The following is a 14,600-nucleotide window of genomic DNA, read 5'->3' on the forward strand; positions in this document are numbered from 1 at the left end:
CAATGCATTTGCAACAGTATTTTACTCATTTCAATCTAATATACTATAAGCACTGCTTAAAGTACAATCTTCTCTGCTTTTGGGGAAAAAGTACAGATTCTGTAATTGTTGACCTGAGCACTTCAGTCAGCAGACTTGACCTGGAATTTCCAGTCACTTACAGTTTGATTCTTTGTCCAATTCTGACTCTGACCCTTCCATCCTTGACATTTTGCTCTCTTATGATGAAGCTCAATGGAATCAGGAGAAATATTCCTAATCATTAGATCAATCACTCCAAAGTCTTCCGAATTCAATATTGTGTTCAACAATTTCAGATCACAATTATTGGTCCAATTTCTACAGAATGTGCACGTTAATACTAAACTTGCCATTACAATTTATCTGTCCTATTGTTATTCAATCTCTCATGTCCTCTACACTATAGCTATACCTTACACATTTTGTTCATTCCCACTATTCTATGCTTTTCTATTCATTTAAAATTTGTTAACTCTCTAAATTTTCCCAGTTCTGTCAACTTGGGCTTGATTTTCAACCCATTTTCCATGTAAATTCTCGAACATGATTCCATGTTTCAACGAGGAATGCAGTTTTCAAATTGTTGCAGATATCTAGTTTGTCATTTATGTAAGTATTTTAAAGATAACATTTAAGTCTCAGAAGATGATTATTGTAAAGGCAATATAACTAAAATGCTGGATTTGGTGATTGCCAGAATACTTAAGAAATGGCTATTTAGGAGGTTAACCATATTTATTTTAAAGAATTAGAACAGAAAAGATGGAGCAGTAAAAACTTCAAATGGACTCATTTATTTGTGGACATTGGAAGTTACACATTAATAAACATCAAGGCCAGTTTAAGGAAAGCCCAGACGGGTCATGTAGAGGAAGAATCTCTGATTTCAATTTATCTCAGTGTTTTAGCTGCAGTTTGGACCTAATGTAGTTTGTAGCTCACTGAGAAAAGGTAACAAAAATAAGCTGAGACAGCCCTGCACAGTAAACTGAGTAAAACTTAATAGGTGAATGAGCAAAAGTTGAAAAAGGCTCAATCTCAGTCCAAATTCTTTTTTCGAGTACTATTGTGGCAAAGTGGTAGTATCCCTCACTCTGGACCAGAGGACATGGTTTCAAGTCTCAGGCTTATCAAAGGGGTGTGTAATAATGTGTATGGACTGGTTGTTTAAAATAATTGAATCTTCTAAGGAACAGAAACTGGAGTTTGCCTCATTTGAGGATAATGGGATAATCTACCATAGGGGAGAAAGTGAGGTCTGCAGATGCTGGAGATCAAAGTTGAAACTTTATTGCTGGAACAGCACAGCAGGTCAGGCAGCATCCAGGGAACAGGAGATTCGACGTTTCGGGCACAGGCCCTTCTTCAGGAATCCATTCCTGAAGAAGGGCCTGTGCCCGAAACGTCGAATCTCCTGTTCCCTGGATGCTGCCTGACCTGCTGTGCTGTTCCAGCAATAAAGTAATCTACCATAGGCCTCATGGTGCCTTATTGTTAAAGGAAATAACCAGCAGATTAGGTTGAAAGTATTGTAAAATTAACCAGAACAAGAAAGCAAGAAAGCGAGGCACTCACAAGCAATAGAGACTAAATTGAAGTTGTACGTCTAAGAAGAGCAAGAGCTGAGGAAAATTCTCCACTGGTCTATGCCATACTTTTGGGTTATCCCGATTTAGTATACAAACTTTAAGATTGACATTCTCTTACAAGTAAATACTTGGGGAAGTAACAAGTAAACCATGTTGCATGACATTTATGGTTATATTATCATTTTGTTAACCATATTCTGAAGATAATTGTGTTTGTTATAATTCATTCTTTTGGACACAATAATGTTTGTGGAAAAAGTGAGGCCTGGGCAGATGCTGGAGATCAGAGTCAAGAGTGTGGTGCTGGAAAAGCTCAGCAAGTCAGGCAGCATCCGAGGAGCAGGAGGATCGGCGTTTCAGACATATGCCCTTCTTCTGGAATGAGGCTTGTGGGCTGGGGGGGGATGCAGAGAGATCTCTCTCAGAGATTCTACTGCTCCTTGGATGCTGCTTGACCTGCTGTTTTCCAGCACCCCACTCTCAACAATAATGCTTGTGTTTTGTTTGAAGAAAAGTGAAAATCTTGCAGCATAGTTATTTTGGTTAGAACAAATTATTTGTATTTCTTTTGATCAAAGACCAAAATTTAAGTGAACAAATCTCTGTCTCTGAAATCTGAATTTGGAAAATTGTCTGAACTCAATGTACCAATTCATATTCTAATAATTTCCTTTGAAAAAGTGATTTACTACTCTGCAAGCCTAATTATAGTGATTTTAAAATGTGAAAGAGAATCACATGTTGTTCTTTACAAGTGATCTTATGGAAATTCATTGTTTTAATATATTACTTACAAATGTCAGAAGAATATTTTTGCAGTGATATCTAACCAAAGATATAACAAATAACACTATTGAGTGGTGGTGGTGGTGGTGGTGGGGGGGGGGGGGGGGGGGGGGGGGGTAAATGTGAATGTGATCTATTCTATCAAAGCAAAACAAATTCACTCTCTGACTATTCATATGTTTAGAACAGATTTTGGGATTTCCCTTAGTTCTGAAAAGCAGCCTCGAAACATTAACTCTGTTTCTGTCTCCAGGGATGCTGCCAGACATGTTGAGTTCTCCATGTTTCTTTCAGATCTCCAGCATTTATTTGAATGTTCAATTCACTGCCACTTGTCCTTTAGATATACCCTCCTTGAAGAGATTCTGCTCTTTTCCAAGACAGGGCCACTCATCATCCTGATTTGAAAATATATTGCTGTGACTTCACTGTTGCTGGGTCAAAATCCAGGAATTCCCTCCCCATTGGTATGGTGTGCCTAAATACAGCACATGGTCTACAGCGGTTCAAGAAGCCAGCTCAGCACCACCTCCTCAAGGACAAGTAGCGATGAGCAATAAAGGCTGGCCCAGCCACTGACACTCACGTTCTGCAAGTGAATTTAAAAAAGGATTAGGCTTGAATCATTCCTCTGTCAACAGTAGAAAACAGAACCTATTTTCCAAACCAATTCAGTTCTGGAGAAAAGTCATACCAGACTTGAAACATTAACTCTGTTTATCTCTCTACAGATGCTGCCAGACCTGTTGAGTTTCTCCAGCACTCTCTGCATTTGATTGATGAGCAGGATTGGTCATCTTTAAATTTCTAATCTTTAAATTGATAGTTAGATGTGAAATTTGTGTTTAAGTCTCTTGCCTTCTTTCTTTTTTTTCCTGAGATATAGCTTGTTAAGTTTTCATGTAAATTCAAAAGTATGCTAAGAGTAACAAACAGATTTTAGAATTTGGGAAGGCAAGGGAGAAGGACCAATGGAGTGCACACTCTGCAGTATGTGTCAAGTTATGAACATACGTAGAGTCTCAGATAAGCATGTTTGCAGAAAGTGTCATCAGCTGCACAGGCTTGAACTCTGGGGTTGAAGTATGAGCAGCAGCTGAAATCACTGTTTAACTTCTGCAATGCAGAGCATTGTGTGGATAACTGACCTCGAGTCATAAGAATTGCATAGCGCAAAAATAGATCCTTTAGTCCAACTTGTCCATGCAGACCAGATATCCAAAATTAATCTAATGCTATTTGCCAGCATTCGGCCAATATCCCTCTAAACTATTCCTATTCATGTACCACTCAGACTCCTTTTAAATGTTGTACCTGCCTCCACCATTTCCTTTGGCAGCTCATTTCATAAACATATCACCCTCTGTATGCAAAAATTCCCCTTAATTAGATTAGATTATTTACAGTGTGGAAACAGGCCCTTCAGCCCAACAAGTCCACACCGACCCGCCGAAGCACAACCCACCCAGACCCATTCCCCTACACCTAACACTACAGGCAATCTAGCATGGCCAATTCACCTAACCGGTACATTTTTATTTGGATTTTGGGGAGGAAACTGGAGCAAACCCATGCAGACACGGGGAGAATGTGCAAACTCCACACAGAGAGTCGCCTGAGGCGGGAATTGAACCCGGGTCTCTGATGCTGTGAGGCAGCAGTGCTAACCACTCTACCACCATGCCACCCTTAATCTCTTTTATATCTTTCCCCTCTCCCCTTAATATGTCTTGGGAAGTGGTAACTACATGGCAGCCTAAGAAAACTGCGTAGGTATTTCAAGAGTCCAGAGTATATTTTGCTTGTTAGTTAATATTCCATTTTGGAAACTGATGAGAGTGATGATTCCTCAGGAGGAGAGGGGTGCAGCCTGAGGCAAGGCCATGGCACCACAGGTGACACAGCTAGATAGAGGCGGACAAAGAAGAATGGAAGTGCAAAAATGATCAAGTATTCCATAGTCAAGGGATCAGATAAGCATTTCAGTGACATTAAATGTGACTCCTGAATGGTGTGTTACCTCCCTGATGCCAGAGTCAAAGATGTCATGGTGACATCTATCTGGGGGAGAAGAGTAGCTAGAAGTCAGGGTCAACATAGTAAAGATGAGGGATGAGTTCCTGAAGACAGATTTCAGTGTATTAGGAAGCAACTCAAAAACCAGGATCTCAAGAGCAGTAATTTCAGGATTACTTCCAGTGCCACATGCTAGTGAGCAGGAGAACAGGAGAGTCAATCGATTGAGCTGGAAAACTGGTGTAGGAGGGAGGCCATCATATTTCTGAAGGATTGGGAATGGTTCTGGGGAAGGTGAGACCTGTACAAGCTGAATTGGTCATAACAAGACTGGGCCAGATACCATCAGAAGGAGATTTGCCTGTGCTGTTGTGATGAATGTAAACCAGCTTGTCATGATGATGGGAACCAGAAGGGTGATCCAAATTGGAAGCAAAATTAGCAACAGGAAGACAACAAAATGCTAGGGAGATTAGGAAATAGGAGAAACAAAGCCTAGCATTGAATTTGCTTTAAGAACGAAATGATGTCAAGAAGATAAAGGTAGGGGCAGTCTCCTTGAATGCATGTAGCATTTACAATGAGGTAGATGATCTAAAGGCACAAATAGAGATGTATGAATATGATCGAACTACCATTACAGAAATATCACTGCAAGGTCACCAGGACTGGGATCTGAATATTTAAGAATATTCAACGTTCAGGAAGGACAGACAAGAGAGAAAAGGCACAAAAAACAACTATTGCTGGAGAAACTCAGCACGGTTGGCAGTATCTGTGGAAAGAAAGCAAAGTTAATATTTTAAGTCCAGTGACCCTTCCTCAGAACTGATTGTAGTGAAGAAAAGGTTGGTATATAGGGCATTGGGGTGGGTGGGGACTGGAGTAAACGATAGGTCAAGGTGGAGTCCAGAGACATAGAAAGTAGTAGCTGAGCAGAAAAAGGAATGTGTAATACTCAGCCTGGGAGAATGAATAGTTGCTAATGGGGATCATTAGTTGCTGACAATGAGTTCTGTGTGGTGGCAGCCCACATGGTGGCTCAGTGATTAACATTGCTGCCCACAGCACCAGAGACCCAAGTTCGATTCCAGCCTCGGGTGACTATCTGTGTTGAGTTTGTACATTCTCCCCCGTGTCTGCATGGGTTTCGTTTGGGTGTTCCAGTTTCCTCCCACAGTCCAAAGATGTGCAGGTTAGGTGAGTTGGCCATGCTAAATTGCATATAGTGTTCAGGGTCGTGTAGGTTAGGTGCATTAGTCAGGGGAAAATAGAAAAGTAAAAGGGTGGGGAATGGGTCTGAGTGCTAGGCGCTTCAGAGGTCAGTGTGGATTTGTTGGGCCAAATGGCCTGTTACCACACTGTAGCAATTCTATATAGGCATTAAGGGAAAGATATAGGAGAAAGCACTGAGGCCCTAAAATGATTGAACACAATATTGAGTCCTGGAGGATGCAGGGTCCCCAACTGGAAACTGAGATGTTTTTCCAGCTTGTGTTGAACTACACTAGAACTCTGTTGTAGGCTTGAGGCAGAGTCATACAGCACCAAAACAGATCCTTTGATCCAACCAGTCTATGTTAAACATAGTCCCAACTAAGTCAGTCCCACCCATCTGCTCTTGGCTCATATTCCTCCAAACCTTTCCTATTCATGTACTTATCCAAATGTCTTTTAAATATTGTAATTGTACCCATGCACACCATTTCCTCAGGAAACTAATTTCACATGCAAACCACCATCTGTGTAAAACAATTCCCCTCATGTCTTTTAAATCTCTCTCCTCTCACCTCAAAAATATGCCTCCCTAGTCCTGAAATCCCCAGGACTAAGGAGGCATAGAGAAAAGATAACTACTAGGAACTCTATCTATGGAATGTGATGGTGTGTTGAAGTTTCAGGGAGCCAGAAGCTGAGGATCATTTTTGCAGACAGAGCATCGTTAGGAACAGGAGGTGGAGTCACACTTCAAATAAGGGATGGGATCATATATTTGTAAGGGAGGATGTAAAATCAGAAGAATTATGTATGGAATCTGTGATATGTGCTGATTTTCTTGAGTAATGCTACCTCTTTCTAATGAAGGTCTATCAAAGGGCAGAGAGAGGCATCCAGTGTTGTGTTGGAAAAGCACAGCTAGTCAGGCAGCATCCAAGGAGCAAGAGAGTCGACATTCCTGATCAAGAGCTTATGTTCGCAATGTCAACTCTCCTGCTCCTTGGATGCTGCCTGACCGGCACCACACATTTTGACTCTGATCTCCAGCATCCATAGTCCTCATTTTTTCCATAGAGGGGCATCTGACAACACACCTTGTAGATGGCCTCCTTATTCCACTATATCAAGGCCTAAAGTAAAATACTATTTGTGTCTGCTGTAATTGCTGACTGCTGATCCTAGATGTTACTGCCACACATGGGCCTCAGAGGGCTATACAACCTGTAAGAAACTTATTGGGAATGCTGCTGCTGTCTGCTGACATTACTAAGGAGCTGTTTCATTTCTGATATTCCCACACAGGCTGACTGGAACTGTCATCAAAGGATACAGCCCATGGAGTGTTGGATCTTCTGCTGCAATGGGCCAAGAGAAGGGATTGCGTGAGATTAGTGAATGGGACAGATGTTAGATCTGGTGCAGAAATAATCATGAGGTGCCTTGAATGAGTGACTGGGCAACACGGAGAGCATGAAGAGTTAGTTGTCTGAGAGGATTCGGTGGGTGAAAGCCATTCTATAGAGATGCTTCATATAATAATGAGAGTGGTAGACCATGATCATTGGTGGAAGGTGGGTTCAGTAATGGAATTAGAATGAGTGTGAAGTAATCGAAAGAAGATGGTGACTTTTAGTTTTTCAAAGCACAGAATTTCCCCATTCTTGCAGCATTTCTGTGCATTCCTACAGACCTTGGGAATGTGAAGTGATGACTTGAGAGTAGCCTGGTGGGGTCTAGTGGTCTGGTTTTCTCTACCAGTCCTGGGGAAACAGCGCTGCCCTCTTCTCCACCAGCTCAGTCACCAGGACCTCCAGTCACTGCTGGGAAAAGGGGGCACCACCTTACCTCTTTCAGACTTCTCCTTTGGAATTGTGCAGCAACACACAGTGAAGACCAGTTCCTAGCATCTGAAATGGTGCACAGCTGGGGTTTAAATATATTGCCAGCAATGTGAATGCCTGCAAGCCCTAGCACTGGCAAAAGGTTGCTGGGACTGGAGGGTTTGAGCTATAGGGAGAGGCTGAATAGGCTGGGGCTATTTTCACTGGATCATCAGAGGCTGAGGGGTGATAAAAAGGTTTATAAAATCATGAGTAGCTTGGATAGAGTGAATAGCCAAGGTCTTTTACCTTGGTGGGGGTGTCCAAAACTAGAGGGGAAAGATTTCAAAAGGACCTGAGACTTAACTTTTTCATGCAGAGAATGGTGCGTATATGGAATGAGCTGCCAGAGGAAGTGGTGGAGTTGGGTACATTTATACCATTTATGAGACACCTGGATGGGTACATGAATAGGAGGGGTTAGATGGATCTCAGCAAATGCTGGCAAATGGGACTAGATCAAGTTAGGATGCCTGGTCAATGCAGACGTGTTGGACTGAAGGCTCTGTTTCCGTGCTATATGACTCTATGACATGGCTGAGCACAAGACAGCACGAGCCTGTCTTGTGGAGGAGAGATTCACAATTAGTGAGGGGACAGTGGAGGATTGTTTGAGAAAAAATCACGAGGAGGGAAGCTCCTCACAAAACTCCTCGAAATTTACATGCAACCAAAATATGGGATAACTCAACCCCCTAATTCCAATAATGATCAGACGAAAAATCTTGTTCACCTACTTTGTAGGTGAGCTGTCCCTGAATTTCCTGACCAGGAGTCTTTTCTTCCAGAGTACTATGGAAAAATCCAGTAATCTATGGAGACCAGGAGCACATTGGATTGGTGGAAACCATGCCTTATGTAATCAGATCCATGTTCAGTGCTGTAAATCCACTTTGACAGCCACAGAGAGCAGGCATATTTCAAATGTATGTATTGTGTGGGATGACATTTGGTTGGGATAAGGTGATAGATGGGGGAGACTGATAGGTGTCTAGTGGTTGAGTAAATGAGTGTGCCGTGGGGTTGAGAGCAGAAGGTACAAGAACTAGCGGAAGCAATTCTAAAATTAGGGATTGCCCTTTTAGGATGGAGATGAGGAGAACTCTTCTCTCAGAAGGTTGGAATTCTCAGCCTTAGGAGGTCAATGGAGGTCAGATCATTAAATATTGTTAAGGTGTGGATAAACTTGTGTGAGGGAAGGGAATCAGGGATTATCACAACAGTTCAGAATGTCGAATTTGAAACATAAACAGATCAATTTATTTAATGGCAAAGCAGGTTGAGAAACCAAATGAATTATATCTGCCCCAATTTTGTGTACAAAGCAAGAGGATAGAAGAACACAGCAAGCCAGGCAGCATCAGGAGGTGGAGAAGTCAATGTTTCGGGTGTATGCTTCTTCAGGACTGGGGTGGGTGTGGGGGGAGCTGCGGATAAAGGGGGTGGTGGGTCAGGGTGGTGAAGTGGGGATAGGTGAAGACAGTTAGAGGGTAGATCCTAGTTGGTCAATGGGAGGAATGAATCCGGGAAGGAAGTCAGGGGATAGGGTGGGAGGTTACTTGAAATTGGAAAATTCAATGTTGAGTCCTCCAGGCTGTAGGCTGCATAGGTGGAAGATGAGGCGTTGTTCCTCAAATTTGCGGTTTGATTCGTTGTGGCAATGGAGGAGGCCAAAGATGGCCATGTCGGAAAGAGATTGGGAAGGGGAATTAAAATGAGTGGTGACTGGGAGGTCTGGTTGACCCCTGTGGGCACGGCTGAGATGCTTAGCGGACCATTCCCTAAGTTTACGTTTGGTCTCCCCGATGTAGAGACGACCACATCAGGAGCACCTGATGCAGTAAACTGGGTTGGAAGAGAGGCAGGTGAACCTCTGTCTCACCTGGAAGAATTGTTTGGGGCCCTGGATGGAGGTGAGGAGGGTGATGTGCTGGGAGGTTTTGCAACTTATCCATTTGCAGGAGGAGGTACTGGGGGTTTGGGGGCGTTGGTGGGGAGAGTGGCACAAACCAAGGATTGGCGAAGGGAACGGTCCTTGCAAAAGGTAGAGAGGGGTGGGGAGGGGAAGATGTGCTTGATGGTGGGGTCTAGTTGGAGTTGGTGAAATTGACTAAGGATGATGCATTGGATGTGGAGACTGGTGGGGTGGTAGGTGATGACAAAAGGGACCCTGTCTTTCTTGCATTTGGAGGGGGGGGTTTAGAGCAATGGAACAGGGAATGGAGGTGGTGCGGTGGAGGGCTGTCTGGATGACAGAGAGAGGAAAAGCACATTGTTTGAAATAGGTGGACATCTGGGATTCTTGGGAATGGAATTTCTCCTCTTCCAAGCAAGTGCAATGGAGATAGAGGAATTGGAAAAATAGGATGGAGTTCTTGCAGGATACTGGGTAAGGGGAGGTGTAGTCCAGGTAGTTGTGAGAGTCTGGGGGTTTATAGTAAATGTCTGTCTGGAGACTGTCGTCAGAGTTGGAAATGGAGAGGTCAAGGAAGGGGAAGGAGGTGTCCAAGATGCACCAAGTGAATTTGAGGGTGGGGTGGAATTTGTGGGTGAAGTCGATGAATTGCTCCAGTTCATCCTGGGTCCAGGATGCTGCACCATTGCAATCATCGATGTAACGGTGGAAGAGTTGGGGCACAGTGCCTGTGTAGGTACTTAAGAGGGACTGTTCGACGTAGCCGATAAAGTGGCAGGCATCACTGGGGCCCATCCAGGTGCCCATAGCCACCCCCTGGATTTGGAGGAAATGGGAGAAGTTAAAGGAAAAGTGTTTAAGGGTGACCAACAGTTCAGCGAGGTGGAGGAGGGTATTGATGGAGGGAGACTGGATAAGTCTGTTGGAGAGGAAGAAGCTGAGGGCTTGGAGGCCATCCTTGTGGGGTACAGATGTATATAAGGACTGCACATCCATAGTGAAGATAAAGTGCTGGGAGCCACGGAACTGCAAGTTATTGAAGTGATGGAAGGAATGGTCAGATTCCCAGATGTAGCTGGGAAGTGACTGAACCAAGGGGTAGTGGATAGAGTTGAGCTAGGATAAGATGAGTTCAGTGGGGCAGGAACATGCTGAGATGATGGGTCAGGGTAGTTGGGCTTGTGGATCCTGGGGAGCAGATAGAACCGGGTAGTGCGGGGCTGGGGGACTATGATATTGGAGGCAGAGGAGAGGAGAGCACCAGAGGCAATAAGGGCACAGACATTGTGAGTGATTTTGGCCTGATGGGTCACGGTAGGATTGTGGGCAAGGAGGAGGTTAGACGTGGTGTTGGAGTGTTGGCATTCGGTCTCTGTAACATAGAGGTCCATTCTCCAGACTACCATCAGCCCGCCTTTGTAGGGGTTTTGGTGGTGATACTGTAATGACTGTCCTCAGTACGGAATTTCAGGACTATTATTCTTTTCTATGTTGGATGTAAAGTCCTATTTACATTGCAATTTACACAGACACTAAAGCATCAGCTTGTACACTTTGGAACAAATGTTGAGGGTAATTGAAGTCAATAAAAATGAAACTTGGGAGTTCTAGGGTGGACTGCCAGATTGCTTTCACCAATCTCACACAGTTTTCAAAATTATTAATTATTCACAAGATCCTTTGTGTAATTTTAATCCAAAGCCGTATAAGTTTCCAGTAGGTTTTAGAAAGGATTTTTCTTTAATAATCAATTGATAAATTTTATAAGTATTATGTAATTCCCTTGTTACAAATTTTATGGGATTAGTCAAACTTGATAATTACGTTGCAACTAAAACATAGTTCTCATGTAACTTTTATGACAGTTCTTTTCACCTGTGAGTAATAGAGACCTCGAAACTAAACTTAGGTAATGATTATTTTTATGGTCACTTACTGGATATATATTTACCTCATTTCAACCTACCATCTGAGATTAAGACAGCAGAATATCACTTCTTGTTTACAGTTTTGTATCAGTTCTAAATCAATTTAACCATGATGAAAATAAAAGTATATGTATAGGATTTATGGGCAGAAATTACCTTGGTCCATTAGCCTTTGAAATGTTGGAATTGCAATGGAAAAGAATAAACTGGGGTCAGCCTCCCCATTGTCCATGCTTTTCGAAATATATTTTAATTCCATGATTTGAAGAAAAGGTAGGACCATATAAATACATTTATTTATTCCTGACAGACAGCAAAATGATGTGAGTAGCAATGCAATGATACCATCTGTGGAGTTATTCCTTTTTCTCTTCAACTTTTTTAAAAAATAAGTTAAAAATAAAGAGCCTGTGTTGAAGCATTTAAGACTGCAAGATACAACTGCTGTTTATGACACAAATGTGCCCTAGCCATCTGCTACAGTAGAGATATCGGAAGAGACTTTTCTCCAATCCTTTTCAGAAAATGTGGCTATTTCCCTTTCCATAAAAATCCTATACCACTACTGTTTAAAATTTGCAGTGATTAAAATCTTCATTGAAAACTAATCAGATCCTACCTGGATAGTTCATTCAATCAGGCTGCCACTGGAAACAAAAAAACAAGATTTTTTGTACATTTGACTGAAGCTAATGTTATTTTTTTAATTTATTCAGGTCAACTTAGCACCAAAATGTACATCTAACTATGCTCCTGCCATACAGTATGTTGGGTATGAATATTAGGCTGGAATTCAGTCTGCAGAAAAAGGATTGGGGTGGAAATTCTGCCTGTGACTACTAGGGTCTTTAATGTAAGGAAGAATAGGGCTTAGGCGTAACCTTGGTATGTGTGAGGCTAGTTACAACAGCACCCAGAGAATGATATGAGCTAATGTTGAAATATAACTTAATACAGATTTTGGGCACCATGTTTTCTTAATAGAGTCACACTCATACTGGAAACAGACCCTTCTGTCCAACTCATCCACGCCAACCAAGTTTCCCACACTAAATTAGTCCCACCTGCCTGTGTCTGGCCAATCTCTCTAAACCTTTCCTATTGATGTACTTATCAAAATGTCCTTTAAATGTTGCAACTGTACCTACATCTGCCATTTCCTCTGGCAGTTTATTCCTCATATGAACCACCTGGATGTGAAAAAGTTGCCCATCAGGTCCCTTTTAGATCTTTCTCCTTTCACCTTAAGATTATGCCCTCTGGTTTTTAACTCCCCTACCCCAGGAAAAAGCTGTTTACTATGCCCCGCATGATTTTATAAACTTCTATAAGATCACCCCTCAACCTCCTCTGCTCCAGTGAAAATAAAATCCCAGCCTATCCAGCCTCTTCTTTAACTCAAACAGTTAACACCAACTCCAGTAACATGCTAGTAAATCTTTTCTGCACCCTCTCTAATTTAATAACATCCTTTTTATAGCTACTGATGCTAAAGGGAGGTCTTTCTGGGTCTAAGTTCCAGAAAGTGTGTTCTTAACATGGTAAATTAAGTTGATCAGCAACCTGCAAATTCTTCCAATGGTTCATTGGAAACAATAAAAGAGTCTCCTGTTCTGCTATCCTTAATGTGAAGAGGCATCCCTCAAACTAACGCTTCTGTTTTCAAGCTTGTGACCAGTTCCCTGAAAAATGAGCTACAAAAACAGACACAAGGATATGCTTTTACTGCCTCATGCAATCTAGACACAAGAAGCCTTTTGAGTCTGTGGTTGATAAAAGTCACTTAAGATCACATTGTTTTTCAAAGGTCATCTCTGCTTTAATCTCCAGCAATGATGGCATCCAACATAAATTCATTTTCCCTAAATGGATCATTAATGAAGTTAATCTAGGATCTTCATCCTCAGCTGCTAGTATTGATTATTTAGATTCGAGCTGTCTGAAGTTTGTTTCTAATTGAATCACAGTGGCTTCCTGCCATCATTAATCTGTTGCCTGCAAGCAGACCTCTACAAAAAAAAATGAAGATTGCCAAAGTGTGTATCTTTATAAATCAGGAAGCCTATCAAATGAAATTAGTTCTTATTCAACTACCACTGACTCAAACAAAACATCAATTTTATGATTTCAAGAAGTGTGCGTAGTCTATTTGCTGAACTGATGTTTGATTACCATTTATTTTGGATGGCTGTGCTCACTGATATGCACCTACAGCGGCAATAATCCTGTGATTAAGTTATGCAAATGTGTAGTACAGCACCAGTAATCACAACTTCCTTACCATCACTGTCCATTTCAGTGGAGTTGAACAGCGTTTTTTGCCAATTAAACACTGAGCTAGCTCAACAGTGACCTTGTAAAAGTCAGCAGCCACAAAGTCTCAGTTAAGAATGCTCGATTAGATCATCACATCACAACAATGAAATGAAATGTTTGCGGAGGGAACAGTACAGAAAAAAAAATAGCAAGCTCAATCTTAAGTATAAATAGGGTGGACAAATGGGTAAGTATCACAGGATGTTAAACTTGATCGTTTAGGAAAGAAAAGTGATAAAAAGGAGCTTAAACCACATTTATTGTAGGTAACTTCTCAAAAATTACACTCCAGATCAGGAACCACAATCACTGGAAGTTGAAAATCAGACAAGGGCCAACCCAGGAGTGCAATTTTATTAAACTCTTCCTTAAATCATTTAGATAAATAACTTGCATCGAAAGAAGATCTGTAATGCTGTGAAATGTTCCAAAATACTGCAAAATAAACCACATTGCAGTTCCAAGAAAGTAAGGCTAGAATGACAAATTCAGAACAGTTAGCATAACATAATGTTTTAATTGAAAGAGTGATAGACATCTGGAATGATCCATCAAGCTGGATAACAGTGGCAAAAATGTTAGGATTATTCAATCTGTGAATTGTTGCCAAGAATTGACAGTTCATGTGATTTAATGATAAGCTTTTGTTGGACAAGGCAGACAAAAAGCCATTTGCCCTTTCTTGTATTCTTATGCTTTTATTCTATCCTGCTGTCTGGGAGAATGTTTGCATACAAAGTTTGAATAAATAATGAGGAGATTGTTTATTTATGCCACAAACCAATCTGAAATCTGCTGGCATTGTGGACATTCTTTGGCGATGTTTTCCTGTTGGGGAGAAGGATGAGATTATCCAGCAAACAGCTTTGGTTTACAAGAGAAATCCTTTTTTTTCTCCATCAGCTACATTGCCGATATTAAAACATCTGTT

The sequence above is a fragment of the Chiloscyllium plagiosum genome, unplaced genomic scaffold, assembly GCF_037043375.1.
Source record: "Chiloscyllium plagiosum isolate Xiang-an unplaced genomic scaffold, Cpla_swu_hap1 HiC_scaffold_5, whole genome shotgun sequence".
NCBI lineage: Eukaryota > Metazoa > Chordata > Chondrichthyes > Orectolobiformes > Hemiscylliidae > Chiloscyllium > Chiloscyllium plagiosum.